Raw genomic sequence first — 11,594 nt, 5'->3', positions numbered from 1 at the left:
GAAGATTACAGTTCTGTTTAATGCAGAAAATCCCCTTTCCAATCTGCAGAGAAGTTACTAAATGGTCAAATAAGTATGTACATGTCATAGATTTCTCCAGTGATTTGTCAGCCAGTAAGGAAAAATAACCAATATAAGTTACCTCTCTTAGACCTACCTGCATGCTGGCAATGCCTATTTATGATGTTTCTGCTTCTCTTCTTAAAGCAGGGCAGCACCTTTCATTTCTTCTGTCACATATTAGTTCTTATTAGTTTCTTTCTTCCTTGATCCTACTGAAAACAAGGCCTTTCATTAAGCTTTTCAACTCTTTTTTCGAGAATACACAAATTATAGATCTTTTTCAATTGGAAGGTCCATTTCCAATCTGCAAAAAAAAGCCACTGGATGTTCCAATAAACATTTTTACATCGTCATTTTCTCCAGTGATTAACCAGGTCAGCCAGCAAATAAAAGGATACGTATTTGCAATAGCTCCTTTGGACTTACCTGAATGGCGGTAACACTTACCTGAGAACTTTTATGCTTCTCAAGACAGGGCAACACGTTCAGTTTCTTACATCACATCAGATTATTTAAACTTAGTTTCTTTCCTGTGGTTGTTTTTTTTAAGAATTTCTTTTTGCTTTCCAACACTTCTTCAAGGATAGATTACAGTTCCTTTTAACTGGGAAGATCCCTTTCAAATCTGCATAGAAATTATCAAATGATCGAATAAATGTTTGTCTGTTTGTATCTGTCTCCAGTGATTAGGCTGAATAGACAGAGAAAGACAAACAAGCCAAGAAGTTGCTTTCTTTTCAATACAGGAAGTACTCCTTAAAGACTTACCATGCCAGTGAAGTTAACTTCTTTGTTCTTGATGCATGTTATTATATTCCTTACCTCATATCATATATTTTTGTTCATTTGTTATGGATCTGTTGCTTTCTTGAGCTTGCCATAAACTAGATTCCATAGCTTTCCAAGACAAATCCTCAAAGGTCTTTATTGCTGCCAGTTTTGCTGTAGTTCTCTATCCTGTATATATACGTATATGTTTGTAGGCCAGGGTATTATCTTCCCTGGAGAATTATCAGCATCAGCATCTCTGAATCAATTCCTATGAAGGTTCTCAAAGCAATTTCACAGCATAAGAAAAGCATAGAGAAAAATAGTTAAAACAATTGTATATAAAAAACAATTTCAAATCATTACAGATACCGACTAGGATTTATTTATTTTTAAGTATTACTTCCCCCTTTGTAAGCAAGCCTTGACAAAGTCATATTTAGGAAGCCAAGCAAATAAATGAACTGATACGGTGTGGCGTGCAGAGGCTCAATTGCTCACCTTGAACTCTGGAGTGCTTCATCTCAGTCCCTTCAGAATATGCCATTTCTTGTGCTAGAACTGAAAGATGTTTCTTACCTCTTTGATGGAAGTCCTGCTCTTGTTCGGTGAATTTAAAAAGAAGCCCAACTTAATTTATTATTTATTATTGAAATCATTCCACTTCCATCCATTCATTGGGGGGGCATACGAGCAGTAGCTTTGTTCAAAGCTTGACCAGTCTTCTCTCTGAGTGTCCCTAATATCAGACAAATAAACAAGAAACCAGGAGTCTTAAACAGGCAAGTTGAAATCTTAAGCTGCTGTATCTTATGGATTTCTACTTCTTGGACTAATTTTCTTTGGTGTCCTCCCACTTTCTTTCCCCAAACTTTCCCTCCATTGAACTTACATTTCTTACATTATAATAGACCTCTGGTTACGAAATTGTCTCTTGATCCTCCAGATATCTTTGTGGTGATGTCTTTGAAGAATGGGAAGATTACAGTTTTGTTTAATGCAGAAAAATCCCCTTTCCAATCTGCAGAGAAGTTACTAAATGGTCAGATAAGAATGTACATCTCATAGATTTCTCCAGTGATTGGTCAGCCAGTAAGAAAAAATTACCAGTACAAGTTACCTCCTTTAGACCTACCTGCATGCTGGCAATGCCCATCTGTGATGTTTTCTGCTTCTCTTCTTAAAGCAGTGCAGCACCTTTCATTTCTTCTGTCACATATTAGTTCTTATTAGTTTCTTTCTTCCTTGATCCTACCGAAAACAAGGCCTTTCATTAAGCTTTTCACCTCTTATTTCAAGAATATACGGATTATAGATCTTTTTAAATTGAAACGTCCATTTCCAATCAGCAAAAAAGCCACTGGATGATCAAATAAACAATTTCACATTGCCAGTTTCTCCAGTGATTAACCAGGTCAGCCAGCAAATAAAAGGATACGTATTTGCAAAAGCTCCTTTGGACTTACCTGCATGGCAGTAACACTTACCTGAGAACTTTTATGCTTCTCAAGACAGGGCAACACGTTCAGTTTCTTACATCACATCAGATTATTTAAACTTAGTTTCTTTCCTGTGTTGTTTTTTTAAAGGATTTCTTTTTGCTTTCCAACACTTCTTCAAGTATCGATTACAGTTCCTTTTCAAATCTGAATAGAAATTACCAAATTTCCAAGACAAATCTTCAAAGGTCTGTATTGCTGCCAGTTTTGTTGTAGTTTTCTACCCTGTATATGTATATGTTTGTAGGCCATGGTATTATCTTCCCTGGGGAATTATCAACATCAGCATCTCTGAATCAATTCCTTTGAAAGTTCTCAAAGCAATTTCACAGCAAAACAAAAACATCTAGAAAAACAGTTAAAACAATTGTATATAGAAAAACAATTTCAAATCCAACACAGATACCGACTATGATTTATTTATTTTTAAGTATTATTTTTCTCTTTGTAAACCTTGGCCGTGGCATGCAGGATGGGGCGGGGCATTCCAGCCAGTAGATAGGACAATTTTCTTGATCTTATTTGCTGCCTGCACAGCACTGCTAGGGTGCCCCTCACTGTACACCTACGCAGTGGCGTAGCATGGGGGGTGCAAGGGGGGGCCGGCCGCACCGGGCGCAACATCTGGGGGGGGCGCGCTTGCTGCCTCCAGAGTCGCCGAAGAGCCTCGGGCGCAGGCTGTAGTAGAGCCCCATGTCTCGCGGAACCGACGAGCTGTGCGCGCGTCCAGGCTGAAGGCGTCCGGCAGGCAGCGGCTCTCAGCGCTCACCGCGGTCCCCGCACGTCAGGGCCGCGGAGGACGCGCCACGCAGCCCCTCCTCACAGCCCCGCCTCCGCCGCTGCTGCTGCTGCTGCTGGGCCATGTTGCATTTTCCTCGCCTCTCTGCCCCCCTCCTCCTCCGGGCAAGCGGCATCGTTTGGGCGGCAGGGCCAGCGGCAACTCGCCTCAGATCGGCAGGTTGGGGGTTGGGGGGGTGCAAATTACTTGCCTTGCCCCAGGTTAGGGGGTGCAAATTACTTGCCTTGCCCCGGGTGCTGACAACTCACGCTACGCCGCTGCACCTACGCGTGTGGGAAGGGAGGTATCACCATGCTCAGTTGCCATAGCAGGAGACATGATAGTGTAAGCAGCGTGTGAGGACAAGCAATTACCAGCTACTCGACGATGTAACACTGTGGAAGCAAGCTGAATTCTAAAGTTGGGTAACTACACTAAAGTCTAACAGACAAAACCAGCAACCTACTGCACACATGCCACTAAAGGAGCAAGCAAAATTATATTTATACGCAACAGTAGCCGCAAGGCTATTGATTGCGAAAAATTGGTATTATACCGACAAAAACAGAGTGGCTTGCCAAATTGGAGTATTACAATATATCCAAAACAATGGGAGAAATTGGAAGGATCTCAAAAGAGAAGACGGACTTGAATGTGTTTAAAGGATACTTGCAAAACCATATTGAAAAATCAGAACTCCTATTAGAATAAACAAGTTCCGTTTTAAATACTGAAATGCTAAATAAGATGGATAACAATGTGTAATAGAAAAAGGAGAAAACTGGGTTAAAGGTGTGTGAAAGAACATAATAGAAGTGGAAAGAAATTGCAATTGAGTAGATTGGAAGTCTAACACAAAGGTGGGGTGAGGGGTGGTGGATGGTGATGGGAAAAGAAAATATCTGTGGGATTGAGTGTAGGTATGTTTGAACATTTTTAAGGATTGTATGAAATGTATGTTTGTATGCTTGTAATATGTGTGTATTAATGCGGAATTATTTTAATAACAACTTTTCAAAAAAAAATAAAAAAAAATAAAGTAGGCACTGCAAAAAAAAGAAAGAAAGAAAAGCAAGCAAAATAATACGTTAGATTCCCGCAAACTCGACGCTTGAAGCCAAAACTGCGCCACCCAAGCCGTGAGCTGGTGGCCAGAATCGTAGGCCACCAAGAAGCATGCAATGCAATTGGTCAAGAATGAAAGGAGTGGTTAATATATCCTAATAACAGCAAGCAGACTTAACATGGACACTGGTACCAGAGCCTGCAATAAACCCAGATGCCAACTTTGCTGCCACATACACCCAAACAACACCTTCACTGGACCCAACAACATCAAACATACCATCTCAGGCCTATTTAATTGCTCATCTTCTAACATTGTGTATGCCATCAAATGCCAGCAGTGCCCTTCAGCTCTCTATATTGGGCAAACAGGCCAACCCTACGCCAAAGGATAAATAGACATAAATCTGACATCAGGAATCATAAGACAGAGAAATCAGTAAGAGAACACTTCAGTCTCCCAGGACATTCAATACAGGATCTCAAAGCAGCTGTCTTATTACAAAAGAATTTCAGAAACAGACTTGAAAGAGAAGTTGCTGAATTACAACTTATCACTAAACTGAAAACTATGGAGAGACTTGATCTTAAATAGAGACATTGGATTCTTGTCTCATTACATATGCTAATCATCTGCATACTATCCCTTGCTTTTTCCTGTAGGACTAATTACAGTCATTAACAGTCGTCAACATGTTTACCATACCCATTGAGTCAATCACCCATCTCCTACTTCCCTCCTGAGAAAAACCCCACCCCACCCTCCCACTATATGTAAGGGTCTGGTGACTTCTGTTTCAGTGTATCTGAAGAAGTGTGCATGCACACGAAAGCTTATACCAAGAACAAATTGGTCTCTAAGGTGCTTTTTGGTCTCTAAGGACGCGGGTGGCGCTGTAGGTTAAACCACAGAGCCTGGGACTTGCTGATCAGAAGGTCAGCAGTTCGAATCCCCGCGACGGGGTGAGCTCCCGTTGCTCGGTCCCTGCTCCTGCCAACCTAGCAGTTCGAAAGCACATCAAAGTGCAAGTAGATAAATAGGTACCGCTCTGGCGGGAAGGTAAACGGCGTTTCCATGCGCTGCTCTGGTTCACCAGAAGCAACTTAGTCATGCTGGCCTCATGACCTGGAAGCTGTCTGCGGACAAACGCTGGCTCCCTCTGCCAATAAAGCGAGATGAGCACCGCAACCCCAGAGTCGGTCACGACTGGACCTAATGGTCCCTTTACCTTTTAAGGTACTACTGGACTTTTTTTTATTTTTTAATATATCCTAATAATTAAGAGACAGCAACCAGCGACCTGCTAAGTACATGCAAAATCAGCAGGAAGAAATGCACCCCCAAGGCCAAATGGCAACAGTAGAAACAGTAGGCCAAGGGCGGGAGGGAAAGGACTGTACTGGTGCTGGGAGGAGACCTCAGCAGACCCTCCAGATCCCAGAAAACCAGCCCCACAAGGAGCGCCAGTTGCGGAAGGCCTGAGTAGGCCCAGAAGTAGGCTGTATGGCCCCAATTCCCACCTGGTGCTGGGGGGGGGGGTGGCTGCAGGCGCAGGAGGCCTAAGAAGGCCTGAAGCCGGGGGGGGGTGGAAGAAAAAGGCCACCCCATCCTTGCCGCCCCAAGTGAGCTTGGGCTGAGTTGCATCGGCCCCTTATGCTGACCCTTGCCCCACCCCCAGACGGCTGCCCATAGGCCTGCCGAGATGGGGGCAGGGCGATGGGCTCCCTGAAACAAAGGTGGGGGGCTCACCTGTCCCAGGAGCCCGCACGGTGTCGCAAGGGAGGGGGTGAGAAGAAATTGTTTCCTCCCATTTTGTTTCCCCAAACTTTCCCTCCATTGAAGCAGCATGCATCTGCTCCCATGAGATCCTTCCTCTACATCACTGAAACTGCCCAGTGAGCTTGACCCATCACCAAGAGAACAATGAGTGCATCATAGTAGAAGTTACATCACAATCACCCTATCCACATGGGGTTAGGGGGAGGCCAGCTGCCATCCCCTTTGACAGATGCAGCTGGCTGGCATCTCTTACAACCTTTCTATACCAATTCAGTCTTGGGAAATGTAATTTTGTGAGGGTGGTGAAGACTAGGGCTTTTTTTGTTCAGCTGGGACTCACTGGAACTGAGTTCCGGCACCTCTTAAGCGTTGCTATAGGAACGGTGCTTGTAGCTGTGCTACAAAAAGTTCAACAACTTTGGCAGTCCTAGGGTTGTCCGTCCCAAAAAGGTGAAAGTCCCTGCAACTATTTTTCTAGGGAAAAAGCACTGGTGGAGACTTATCTGTTAAGACCATCAGGTCACACACTCATCAGAACCACAGTTCCCAGGATTCCATACAGAGAGAGAACCATGTGAAGCCTATAGGATGAGGTGAGAACCTTGAGCCCACAGCCTGTGTGATGTAATCTACTGAGAGCAGTCAAGGACAACATTCCTTGTTTTCCTAGAGTGGACATGCAAGGGAATGTTTGGTCCCGCCAGTCGAAACTTCCTGTTACACCTGGCTGGAGCAGCCTTCCTTGCATGTGACTAATGGGTGGGCGTGACCTTTCCAGACCTGGTAAAAGGACAAGGCATGCTGCCAACTCTCTCTCTCTCGTTTTGACCTCCTTCTTCGTTTGACCAGCTTTTAGCTAGGACTGCTCTGCTAGCTCTCAGCTAGCAGAGGCAGTGGAATTATTCCCCCATATGGGGTAGATACACACGTACATATTTGGAACTAAGTCTGCCTTCAGGGATCCAGCTGTGAACTGATGTAAATAAACTTATTTTATTGACTTTGAATAAGATTGTGGCGTTTTTATTCTTTTAAGAGGGATTCAAGGGAATTTACCAGGGATGCACAATTCAATCTGAGACAGACTGAATTGTATAATAGTGAGAGGCTCACACGAGCCTGCAACCAGCTATCTGCTGTGCATGTAAAAGGGGAATGTAAACTCTGCTAAGTGAAGAAACTTGATAACGCAAGTTAGGAAGGATATTAATAAACAATATATCCTCTCCTGCCACCCTGAACATTCCCACAACAGCCTGCCAGACCTCCCCGTTTGGACCAAGCCACACTCCCCTGCCAATCACCTAACATCATATACGATGGGTGCCTGTATTTTCATGTGCCTGGTAATCAATATTATTCCACCACTATCAAATCACTGGCTGTATCCCCCTCGCCTGGCCTCTTTAACCAACACAGCATGCCTCCAGGCTTGCAGCATTTTGTGGGAGGGATTCACACACACATACTGGGAAATTTAGGTTTGTGCAGTCCAAGTGCTCTGCCTGCACAACAAATCCATTTAAAGAAAAGAAAGCATGGTTAGAAAAATGGGTGGGAAATGTACTGAAAAGTGTAGGGGGGGGGGGGAAAGATTAATGAAAAGATGTTCAAACACCACATGGGCAAATCAGGATGAATTCAGGATGAATGTTCATTGTCCTGTAACTTCTCTGCAAGCTCATCAGGGTGAATGCTCAACAAACAGATCGCCTGGAGGAGCCTACTGTTACTTCCTGCCTCCATTTCTGGTGGTCTTTATCTTGGTCATTTTTGCTGTTGCCTGGCCTCTCCTTCCAATTTGTGTGCCATTCAAGAAATTCCACTTTCTGCCTCGTAACTCCAATTTCAACGTCACCAAAGCACAAGTTTTTTTTTTCCCCCAGCGGATTTTTATCAGCCTGAAATATTTTCTGTACAGCAGTAGTGGAATCTAGCTGGTTTTGAAGTCTATGTCTAGTCCCCAAACCCAGCTCTGCAACACCACTTGCATCATTTTCCTCCAGCCACTATAGATTTCCACTTTTCTGCCTTACACAGCAATCTGGTTGCACCTATTATCTTTCTCTTCGTAGAAACTCTGTTGTGCCAAAGATCTAATTGAGCCATAAACTGTTTCCAGTTGACAGAAGCATGGCAGGTTTCTTGTGTTGCTCTTCCTCCGCTGAATTTAATTAGGAGCTGCGTGTATATTGCACTCAAAAAAATTGAAGACATTTAACAATGGAACAAAATGCTCTGGTGTTCTCTCTTTCGGCACTTCTATTGTGCTCTTCAGCAGTGCTTTACAGTGGTACCTCGGGTTACATACGCTTCAGGTTACAGACTCCGCTAACCCAGAAATAGTGCTTCAGGTTAATAACTTTGCTTCAGGATAAGAACAGGAATCATGCTCTGGTGGCGCAGCGGCAGCAGGAGGCCCCATTAGCTAAAGTGGTGCTTCAGGTTAAGAACAGTTTCAGGTTAAGTACGGACCTCCAGAACAAATTAAGTATTTAACCTGAGATACCACTGTATTTCTTTTTTAAAAAAGGTGCTGGTACACACCATGTCCCCCTCCCCATTCTACCACCGTTTTAATAATAATGATAATTTATTATTTATACCGCCGCCCAACTGGCTGGGCTTCCCCAGCCACTCTGGGCGGCTTCCAACAAAATATTAAAATACAGTAATGCATCAAATGCATTAAAAGCTTCCCTCAACAGGGCTGCCTTTAGACGTCGTCTGGTAGTTGTTGTTCTCTTTGACATCTGGTGGGAGGGCGTTTCACAGGGTGGGTGCCACCACCGAGAAGGCCCTCTGCCTGGTTCCCTGTAACTTGCCTTCTTGCAGTGAGGGAACCACTAGAAAGCCCTTGGTGCTGGACCTCAGTGTCTGGGTAGAACGATGGGGGTGGAGATGCTCCTTCAGATATTCTTCTGTTAGGGCAAGTGTTTTGGCTTGCCAGAAGGAACAATCCCCCCTCCTCAGCTCTCCCATCACCCTACCACATATGTAAGGAAGTGTATAGATGCTAAGGGATCTCTTTGACATCTGGTGGGAGGGCGTTTCACAGGGTGGGTGCCACCACCGAGAAGGCCCTCTGCCTGGTTCCCTGTAACTTGGCTTCTCGCAGTGAGGGAACCGCCAGAAGGCCCTCGGCGCTGGACCTAATTGTCAATAAGGAAGCGTCAGTGGGTCAAATACCTTCAATGCTGTACAATAAAATTCCTATTTACTTCAATCAGAGATTTTATCAAACTATGGTCCATGGACTACCAATAGTCCATGAGCTTCATTCAGATGGTCTGTGGAAAGCTTGCAGAATAGTCAAGAAAATATGTACATGGCCCTGAAGTTGATTTCCCACCCTAATGACTGAGATTGAGGCTGTTTTGACCAGGGCAAGATTAGCAAACAGACAAACAGAGTCTTGACTTGGGCCTGTGATTTTCATAATACAATGCTAATGCAAGTCTAGAAATGTATTTGTCAAACAAATATTTCTAAGCAGCCTGGACCTAGGACCCTTGATATTCATGGTACAGCAATCGTTTTTATGAGGACTGATGCTTATTATTTCTCTCCATCCATTGCATTAGAAAGGAAAGCCTACTGTGATTAAAATACAAATGAAGTATCTGCTTTGGTTTGTAAAACGGCAACAAAATTAAGTGGTGCTTCAACATCTCCAGCCATTTTCAAGTGGTCTGCTGGGGAGAAAGCCTGAGAACCACATATTTAGATGATGTCTTCAAAATATGTAAAAGTAAAGTACGATTCAGATGTTTGAGCTATGGGTGCAAGAACTCTGTCATTTATTTATCCACCTATATTCTAATAGGGACGCAGGTGGCGCTGTGGGTTAAACCACAAAGCCTAGGACTTGCTGATCAGAAGGTCGGCGGTTCGAATCCCTGCGACGGGGTGAGCTCCCGTTGCTTGGTCCCTGCTCCTGCCAACCTAGCAGTTCGAAAGCATGTCAAAGTGCAAGTAGATAAATAGGTACCGCTCCGGTGGGAAGGTAAACGGTGTTTCCATGTGATGCTCTGGTTCGCCAGAAGCGGCTTTGTCATGCTGACCACATGACCCGGAAGCTGTATGCTGGCTCCCTCGGCCCATAGAGCGAGATGAGCACCGCAACCCCAGAGTCAGTCACAACTGGACCTAATGGTCAGGGGTACCTTTACCTTTTTTTTAATATTCTAATCTCAATTCGATTATTTTGCCAGGATGCCATCAACCACATACAAGGAGGATAACCCCAAGGTTTGTAAAATAAAATGAAAACTTTCATAGAGAAAAAGCGAAGAGGGGAAACACCCCAAAACAGCCAAATGAAGCCTGAGCATGCTTAATGGCCGCAGAATGCAGACACTGTTACTTAAGAGAACACATCTTTGTTTGAGACTCTGTCCTGCCATGTGATGTCCAAAATCTTCCTGACGAAGCACATGTGGAAGTTGCATTGCTTTTGGCAGTTGTATGTTGCCCACGACTCATTTCAATAAATCAGCATGCTCATTGTGCAACCCTGGGACGCAGTCAGGAGAGTAGGGTAGGAACCTAATATATATTAATCAGGGTAAAGAGGCGAGTTTTCACCAAACTCAGGGTTTGTCTACTTGAAAGTAAGCTACGCTGAACTCAGTAAACTTACTTTCAAGTGAACACAACTAGGAGTGTTATGATGTGTGCAAGTGTGTGATGGAGAACCATTGTGAAGGTTAAATGGAATTAATAGAACATCTGAGGAGGGAATCTAATTAAAGACCTCATATTCCTGTGATTTCTGTTGTGAGTCTCCTTCAGCACCTTTATGGTACAATAATGGCTGGCAACATCTACCCAGAGAGCGTCTTCTCGGTTCAATAAGAGTGTTTTCAAAGCCACAGTGGCTCTTGTGAGCAAGGGAAGTAATGGGACAAAATAGAAAGAGATAAAAAGAAAACCCTTTTTGTCGCTTTCCTCCTGCTTTTCTTTAGCAGGGATAATTAGAAAAGTGAATTTCATCGAATACAGGGCCTCATGCATGCAGGAGGGGGGCTGGAAACAGAAAAAAGAAACAATCCAATTCTCGGTAGGCCATTATAAAAAGAAATGGCACAGCACTCTAGTCTGAAGAATGATCTCTTGACTGAACATTTTCTTCCTTCTAATTTCCCCTTAAGTGGCAAAGAAGGAATTCTGAATCCACCACTGGCTTCACAGGCGGACAGATGAGTTAGTAAAATGCTGCAGTCTTCAAAGTTTTTGTTTCCCTCAAGGAAGAAAGTGACATTAGTGTGATGGAAGACAAAGGTAGGCCGTTCCATAGTACATGCTAGAGACTCAATTTGCTGCTTTTACCACTGAATACTCCACTTTTGATTCTGTGTCAACTGTGTTTCAGTGGGCTGGAAATATGCCCTCTTCCCCACAAAAAAACCCCAATACTTAGACTGTGCAAATATTCACATTTTAAAATTTCATTTTGAGCATTATATATTTGTCTAGCAGCTGCCCATTAGAAATCACACTGGTGAGAAACCAGAGGCATGTAGTTGTTGTACCTTCTCGAAAAGAGAATACTGAGCTAGATTAGCCTTTAGCCTGATAAAGCACAAGAATTCGTTTCATATCTACATTTGCGTGCTGAGGTCCCCCAAAACACCCCTAC

General features: G+C 43.7%; 1 long non-coding RNA gene across 1 annotated transcript; it reads right to left on the bottom strand.

Moving 5' to 3' along the window:
- Positions 1 to 230: 230 nt before the first annotated feature.
- LOC308577002 lies at positions 231 to 6,066 on the bottom strand. Its single transcript, XR_014003312.1, has 3 exons — positions 5,924 to 6,066; positions 511 to 2,477; positions 231 to 367 (listed from the first exon to the last, which is right to left on the bottom strand). It is a non-coding gene; the product is annotated as an uncharacterized lncRNA (long non-coding RNA).
- Between the last annotated feature and the right edge of the window lie 5,528 nt (positions 6,067 to 11,594).

This window comes from Podarcis bocagei (assembly GCF_964188305.1).
Source record: "Podarcis bocagei genome assembly, chromosome: 17".
Classification (NCBI taxonomy): Eukaryota; Metazoa; Chordata; class Lepidosauria; order Squamata; family Lacertidae; genus Podarcis; species Podarcis bocagei.
Note: the sequence above shows the minus strand (reverse complement) of the source record. Positions and strands in the feature narration are given on the sequence as shown.